The sequence below is a fragment of the Sarcophilus harrisii genome, chromosome 1 (assembly GCF_902635505.1).
Source record: "Sarcophilus harrisii chromosome 1, mSarHar1.11, whole genome shotgun sequence".
Lineage (NCBI taxonomy): Eukaryota > Metazoa > Chordata > Mammalia > Dasyuromorphia > Dasyuridae > Sarcophilus > Sarcophilus harrisii.
Genome location: NC_045426.1, coordinates 387,321,061 through 387,330,182, shown reverse-complemented (window position 1 = coordinate 387,330,182; position 9,122 = coordinate 387,321,061). Strand labels below are relative to the sequence as shown.

The 9,122-nt window shown below is 33.2% G+C and overlaps 1 pseudogene; it reads left to right on the top strand.

The window, feature by feature from the left end:
• Window positions 1-1,733: 1,733 nt before the first annotated feature.
• Window positions 1,734-5,380, top strand: LOC100915996 (annotated as a pseudogene).
• The last annotated feature ends 3,742 nt before the right edge of the window (window positions 5,381-9,122 follow it).

The window sequence follows — 9,122 nt, the reverse complement described above, 5'->3', positions numbered from 1 at the left end:
AAGCAGAACTTCATTGCCTAGATAAGCAAATTATTTCAATTGTATCTTTATATCCAGGATCTAGCACAGGATTTGTATTTTGCCGATTATTAATAAATGTTGAGTTGAAAAATACAACATCAGCAATTTTTTGTTTCAAGTTTCCCCCAGATAAACTTAGCTCCAGTATGGAAGGTAACATTTTTAGGGGATCATGATGCCTATGACAGAACTCAAGAGTTTGAGCATTTTTTTCATCTCATTAGGTCTCTTTTATGACTATAATAATTCTTATCCCATGTTTCCAAATAGTAGAATTGAGCTGAACCTCTTTGATGAACATATTACCCTGTAATGAGAAATACATTTAGAAATAAATTAGAAGAGAAATAGAAAATGATAATAGCTAAGGAAGGTTTGGATAGTATTCTTAACACGAGAACCTGGCATATAGTAGATGTTTAATAAATGTTTATTGACTGACTGACTGAAAGTTTACAGAAGTTGGATAAAAAATGAAAATACTGGACTGAAACAATCCCAAAATTTTAGTGACTCTAAGATATTTAGGTAGTATCACCTAATTTAGGGATACCTTGCCTGATGATATAGTGTTATTGCTTTTCATTCAATATAGTTATATTTTTTGATGTTTACTAAACTTCAGTCAGTCAACATTTATTAAGTGCCTATCATGTTCCAGACACTGCACTAAGTGCTGGGGATACAAATACAAATAGAAAAGTAGTCGCTGACCTCAGGAAGCTTAGATTCTAATGGAAGAAGAAAAGGAATTTGGAAAAAAAGGAAGATCTGGAAGAGCATGGCAAAATGGCAGAGGAAAGAAGGAGATGAAAGAAGATTTTCAATGCATGGCAGAGAAGATTTAGAGTTCAAATTGGAGAGAAATCTAACAATTGGCCATGGTGCCTTACTTAAATGGAGATTCTGGGAGGAGCAATGAAATCAAAAGGAGGAATTTCAGGGACCTAAAGTACTTTCAAAATAGGAGTTCGACTGACTGGATCTTCTAAGAAGAAAAAGGCTTTGAATGCAAAACAGAAGTCCACATTTCAGCCTGGAGATCAATGACTTATAACATGGATGCAGGGACTGTGTTGCATCTGAATTTTATATTCCTGTCCTCCCCTATACTCCCTGTGCTCCCAATGCTAACACATAGTGTTCTACATACTTTTTAATTGAATTGAGTACAAGCAATATTTTTTCTGGATCCCAATCAGTACCTATACTTCTATATGGTCCTGTATGGGTCCTTTCAGTTTAAATTATGATCCTCTTTATATGAGACAGATGTGGCATAATTTGAGTTTTTGTCTAGAATCATCAACATCATTAGAAATAGAGTTGACCAATCTGCAATTAAAGAAAAGAGATTTTATTTATATGAAATTAAATGATTCTTGAACCCGTGACCATTAACATTGCTTTATCCAATTGAATTAATAAGCTTAGGGTCTCTTGAAACAATCTAAAACTATTTGAAATGTTATTAATCATGATTTTCTCTGTTAAAGCTGACATCATGTACAGCCTTCAAAGGAGCAAGATATGAATTCATTCCACTGAATTTCTTTCACAAGTTGGTGCTCTATGCACAGTTCCATATTGGTATTTATTTTGCTCTAAATTAGCTATTTGCTTATTGACCCTAAATAGTTATCATCCCAGCTGGAAATATATTGGAACTCTAGTTGCCAAACAAATATTCAGCAAAAGATGAATAAAAGCATATGGGGAGGAAAACCCCACAAAGTTTGGACTGCCAATATTATGGAAGGCATTCTGGCCGACAGCCATCTGCACCCGCTGAACAGAGGGATCTGAGGATGACAGTGATCGATTTAACAGTAGGAAGGTATTAATGATATTCAGCTCTGATGGCTGAGGCACTTTGCACTCATTTGCATTTCCATTCATCATCTCAGCATTTATCATTATGAAGAGAATGCCAGATCTAATTAAAGTCTGGGCTAACAGGGTGACATGGGAGTCCAGTGGCTACTTATACTGAGGAAAACATGGGAAAGTTTCCAGCAGGAAGTACACCAACCTTACACCAAACCCAATTAACTTAATTCCTAACTAAACCATTTGAGGCTACTTCATTTGATTAGACTAAAAGATTTGAAAATCTTTTCTTTTTCTTTGAATTTATTTATTTTTAATAGGTGATTAATTTAGGTATATATATTGAATATATCTATATGATGTCTATAATGTTTCATCATATATTTTATATTATATTATATATAATACATAATAATTTAATGGTACATAATATTATATGTTTTATATTTTTCCCTCATAAAAGCAAAAAATAAATTTTCTTTATTAACTCTACATACTCCTGTTTGGTACAACACATTGTCATCTTGTTGAAGACATCTTATGTTAGGACCTAGAGATTTTGTAGACATTTATTTTGAAGAAGGTAAATTCTAGACCAATTTTTTTCCATTTCATTTTTCAATTAGAATGCAGAAGCAAATCTTAAATAGAATGTTCTTTTGAGTCAGCCATAGGGATTATACTATTTTTCAAATATTTCTAAGTTTGTTTTGAAATAAATCATTATATCCCATAGATAAATTCCTCAATGATCTTTGCAAGACATATCCCTCAGGCACTATGATAACAGAAGAGACCTTCCAATAAAACTCAATGTTTATTTTTGTCACCATTTTTTATTTTGTATTCATTTGTTATATTAAAATTTCCTTTTTGTTTATTTTATGACATCTGTCACATATTTGTTAGAATTCAGCTTAGATTTCCTATTTGAAGATCTTATAGAGTTCTATCATATAACTTAAAAGAATTGATTACCATGATTGACATGGTAGGATATTGTTACTTACTTTTTCCTCTGAATAGTATGTAGTTGACCTTATATAGATTGGATTTTGTCTAAACGTTAGGCAAGAATGTCCTTATTTTAGGTTGTTTAGGGGTAGGGGCAAAGTGAAAACCAACAGATAGGAGAGACTTAAGAGAGAGGGAATATATTTGAGTGGTTTGAAACCAAAATCAAAACACATAATCAGATTGTTGAAGAGTGGTCAAAAATAGGAGTTCATAGTAACAAGTGATGTGGAAGCCTAGATAGGAGTCTTGTATGTTTGTGTGAGTTGGTCTTATTACTTGCTATACAATCATGTTTCATATGTTTAGGATGGAAATATATTTCATCTCTTCAAAATGCATTTCTATTCAGTTCCCCAACCACTTTTATTAAATACTTTCTACCATGTTCAAAGAACCATGTTAGCTTCTGGAAAAGGTCCAAAAATAATTAGGACAGTCCCTGAATGCTTACCAAGCAACCTATTATACCATAATTTCCTCAGTGTCTCTAACTGCTTTAAAGACAAAATTAGTTTTTCCACAGCATTTGTTTGGATACAGAGTAATAACTGGACTTTTCTGGTGTTTGGAAACTGTTCATTTGCCCTGCCCCATAGAAGTTGTTTGCCCTCTGTCACTAGCACCTTTATACCCTTTCCAAACTCTGTCTCCCAAAGTCCCTATTGTACTTGCAAGCATGTTCTCATAGCATACCTGCAGTTTAGTGAGATGATCAAGACGATTTTTAATCCAACTATGTTTACTGCCTCCCTTTTCTGGGTTATGGGTGTTCTTTGATCATAGGCTGTATCATGAGGGAGTGTATCAGACTTTCTGAGGGCCATATCATTCTCTCCCCTGGATGCACCTGACACTAGTGATTTGCAGAATGGTTACAAACAAGCCCATGGAGGTAAAGATTGGCATGTGGGCAGAGATGAATTCCCTAAACCTTCTGCTACCACTGGTAAACTCCTCTGCTATTCAGCTTTCGGGTCTTATGCCCCAAGGTCCCATCAGAAGGTCCATTTTAAGAAGGAGATGCTGACCAGCCATGTCTTTACCTGGTACCTCATCTCTTCCTTACTCCAATCTCCTTTAGAATTCTCTTTTTGTATTATCTTCCTTCATTAGACCAGAAACTCTTCAACTATAGGAACTATTTTTGTTTGTTTGCTTTAGTATTTTTATTCCAAGCATTTAGCACAGTGCCTAGCCCCATAGTACATGATTATAAAAGACCTGTTAACTTGATACTTTCTGATACATCTTTTCCCTGCTCCACTTTCCACACACATATATCTTGCTCTAGCTTCTAAAAAGGTTACTCTATGGTAACCTCTAACTCTATTGATATCTTTGGACATGAAAAATTGGTGATCTCTGGAGTTTCCAGCTAAATGACTCAATTATTCAGCCAGAAGGTAGTTCTACTTCCTGCTTGCCTTATTTTGAAAAATGGACCTAGGTATTGTCAATCTTATGGTTATTCCAAAGTTATTGCTACAACCAATACACCAGAAGGACCTCGAGGGATAACTCAGGCACTTTATGATTTTTAAAGCACAGATTATCTACATTTCCTAGTTCATAGCTTCCTGGGTATCAATGCTTACCTCAGTAGTCTAATATTGTGAACTGAGTGTATTTAATTTATGTATTGCCTTATCTCCCATCTTCTGCAAGACTTTGTTCTCTTTCCTTCCCTATTATATTTCAATGAAACTAATCATATAAATCACCTAATGGAATTCACCATACAAATAAGATTTGACTATAATATTATATATTTACATAGATAGATAGATAGCTTCTGGGGAAAGGGAGAGATAGACACAATTAAAAAGTACAATAACAACAAACAAGACTATAGAGACAGTTACCAAGCTTAGGCTGCCAAGGGAACAAAATTGCCAGACAGGGTAGAAAATGACATAAATTATATACTGAGGAGTGAAGGACCAGAAAAAGGAAATGTGGGGACATTATATATACATATATGCTATATGGACATAGGCATAGACAAGCATACATTATTTGTGAAAGCTTATTCATTGTGTACCATAGAAACAAAATTAATAAAATTACATACACACACACACATTAAAATCACTACTACATGGTCTTTGTGCCTATGGACCTTCCCAATCCCAGGTAACACTTAAGCAATCTAAAGGTACACAGAGACCCCACAGGATTCTGAAAAAGCTAAAAAGCATCCTCAGTGCTTTTAAAATCATATAGTCCTCCTTTTCCATCTTTTTCTGCTTTTTGGCAGTTTCTAGATATCTTAGGCTATATGCTGCCCCCTCGCTCTGCTTCCACATGCCCTGAAAAAATCAAGGAAATAAAAGAATTCCTTGCTCTTAGCTAGATGAAAGGATGCTAAATCTGTCAAGATCAAGAAAAACAAGAACAATGTGAAATTTAACATTCATTGCAGCTGTACACGTTGGTCATCATGGACAAAGAGAAGGCAAAAAAACTTAAACAGTCCTTGCTTCCTGATTTGTCTGTAAAGTAGCTGAAGTGAAAGTATTAGGAGAAAAATCATGTCTTCCTGGGTGAGTCAATGTCCAATCAGGTAAGAGAACTGACTCCTCCTCTGCTTTAATTTACTTACTGTTTTGTCATTGGTTAGGCCTTTGATTTCACTAACCAACTGTTTCGCAGAAATACTGGTTCATTAGTGGGGCTTTATAGGAATTCCAAATGCTTTTCATGACTGACTGATTTATATAATGCATTTGGTTAAATGCTAGGCATGAAGCAATACATTTCAAATTCCCACATTTTCTCCTGATCCTTCAGTCCTCAAACTTGCCATCTGAGAGAATTCTATATCGTTGATACTCTGTTACCCTTGTTCTCTTGGCAGCAAAAGCTTGGTGACCATCTCCATCTTCTTTGTTTGTTATTATTGTTATATTGTGAGCTGTGTCCAACTCTTTGTGACTACATAGACCATAACATGCTTCTATTCTCTATTGTCTCTCAAAAAGTCTGTCCAAGTTCATGTCATTATTTCCATAATATTATCTATCCATCTCATCCTCTGCCATCTCCTTTTCTTTTTACCTTCAATCTTTACCAGTGACCAAAATTCTAGCATCATCTTTAATATTTGACCTTCCAATGAGTAGTCTGAATTAATTTCTTTATGTATGTATTGACTTCATCTTTTTGTTGTCCAGGTGACTCTCAAAAGTCTTCTCTAGTACTACAATTTCAAAGCATTGATTCTCTGGAATTCCATTTTCCTTCTAGCCCAACTATCATAGTCATATATTACTACTGGAAAAAAAACCATAATTTTAACTATATACCTTTTGTTGACAAAGTAATATCTGCTTTTTAGTATGCTGTCCAGATTTGCTATAACTTTTCCTCCAAGGAGAAAACATCTTTTAATTTCATGACTGTGAGCACCATCTGCAATGACATTTGAATCTAAGAATATAAAATCTGACACTGGTTTCACTTCTTCTCCCTTTGTTTACTAGAAAGTGACAGAACAAGTATCTCAATGTTTCTGTTTATTTGTTTTGGTTAAATTGCAAGCCACATTTTACACTTTTTTCTCTTTAACTATCTCTAAAACTCACCCATTCACTCTTCATTCCTACTCTATTTCCTCCTTTGCTGGGTCCTGGACAAAGAGGAGTGAGTAAAAGGGACATGAAACAAAGAGCATGGAAGACATTGCAAATATTTTAAGTAAAGAGAGTATGGATAGGAGTACTCTACTCATTAATTTACTATAAAAGTGAAATATGAATTTCTTTCAATTCTTGTCAAATTGGTATTTCTTGAAGTTATTAACTTCATTCTACCATGAAACATAAAGAGCAAGATAGAGAATAATTGTCTTTGCCTCATGTTTATTCTTGTTCTTCTCAGCTAGAGACCAAGGAGTATTAAAAGATAAAAACTTCCCATCTCACTATCATCCTTGACTAAGCCTGCCTGAGCTAAATGCTAAACATAATATAAACCACAATTAAATATAATCTTTGCTCTATAGCTAAGCAGTACTTTGTATCTAAGCATACATATATCCAAAGTCAGTTGACTAACACTGTAAACTTTGCAAAGAACTTGATATATGTCTGAACCTCACAATAATCCAGTCAGTTAGGTAATGACATGAAAGTGTTTAGATTACTTTTAAAAAAGCATGGAATTTGGAGTGATAGAACCTAGATTCAAAGCCCAGCTATGCTAGCAATATCTATACGATCTAGGGAAATGTCTTTTGTCCTTATTTTTAAATGAAATAATTGGATTATTTAAATACTTTTCTACTATTTAGAAGTATCCTATACTAAAACAAAAAGGAAAAAATCCTGAATTTTAGAACTAGGATGACATATTTTTTTTCAAATAGTAGCTTTTTATTTTCAAAATACATGCAAAGATAGTTTTCAACATTCATCTCGGCAAAAATTTGTGTTCCAAATTTTTCTCTCTCTTCTGCCCCCCAAGCAAGCAATCCAATATATATATATTAAACATATACATTTCTTCTATATGTATTTCCACATTTATCATGATGAACAAGAAAAATCAGATCAAAAAGGGAAAAAAATGAGAAAGAATACATAAAGCAAACAAATAACAAAAAAGGTGAAAAAATGATATTGCAGTTCCACTCAGTCCCCAGATATAAATGGCTCTCTCCATCATGTTTATTGGAATTGGCCTGAATCACCTCATTATTGAAAAGAGCCACGTCCATCAGAATTGATCATCACATAATCTTGTTTTTGCTATGTACAATGTTCTCTTGGTTCTGCTCACTTCATTAAGCATCAATTTATGTAAGTCTCTCCAGGCCTTTCTAAAATCATGGGATGATATTAGAAAAGAATTTGATATGGCTAAAAATCTACTTTTGAACAAACTGTATAAGGAAGGTTTTGTGAGTGGTAGTAGGACAGCCCTATGTCCTCTCTACCACATGCATGGCCATATGGAATGATCAAATAATATAACTTATTTTTATATATATGCATATACATATGTATATATACCTTTTGTAATAGTGAGTTAGAATAATTATAATCAAATGCAGTGTTTTGCCTTTGAAGATAGTATTGGAATTCTTCAGGGAAATGGAAATTGGTGAGAAAGCATAATAGATAAACTTCTAGATAAAATCTTTCAAACATAAATATACTTCGAATCTTTAATTTTCAGTTAGTCATATATTATAGATCTTTTTAAAGTGATTTTATTTGAATGTTTATTTTAAACACATTGTCATTTCAGCCTCTATTATCTTTTGAATAACACATTCCCTAATTTGGTTACATGGTGTATAAAGTAGTACTTTCTTCTATGTATTTCCCACAAAATGTACCCCACCTTTACATACTCTAATATTTCAGTGGATCTTTGATCTTACCAATGCAGGCATTTCCTTCAAAAACTTATCCAGCCTTACCAATCCTTTGTTACTGTTATGTATAACTCTTAATTATATAAATTCACCAGAAAGAGTCTACACAACATTCTGGAGGACATCTTAAAAATCTTTTGATGAAAGCATGAGTATACATCCTCTAAAAGTAGAATATTCAACTATCATCTTAAGTCATACAAACTGATTTTACTCTTCTCACCCCATTCTCCAGTTTACTACCTGATAGTCTAATAACTAGAATTATTTGATAAACATGTCAGTTTCTTTAGAGGAAATTCTTTGAAAACAAATTGATTACTGTGCTGTACCAACTTAAGTTAGTACTTAAGTTTAAAGACTTAAGGTTGTTTTCTGTTCTCCTCTTCTAACAACCTTTCCTCTCTTTATAAGTGCTATAACCTATTTACTGAATCAAACATTAGCAGTGTTCAGAAGTCATCCATAAAAAAAATTACCTGTCTGTAAAAAGATTTTAGTGGATGCTATAGAAATGGATTAAAAATTATACTACACTTTAAACTAAGCGAATATTTATGACCTTTATAACACATTTTCCTGCTCATTTTATGGACTGTATTATGATTATGAAAAAATGTTTTGGGGAAATTGAAGTTTTTAAGAAGTTTAGTAAAATATGGGATGTATTGATTTAGCAGTAACTTACTTCCTTTTATTAATCTGCAAGAAAGGATTTTCTAAACTTTTGAAGTTAATGTGATTTTATGAACTGCACCAACTTAATTAGTTTTCCAACCAATCACTGAAAATATAGTATGTAATTTAATAGTGTTGTCTATAATTAACATATTGTGATATGTTTGAGATCAATAGTTAATATGATAAAATCATG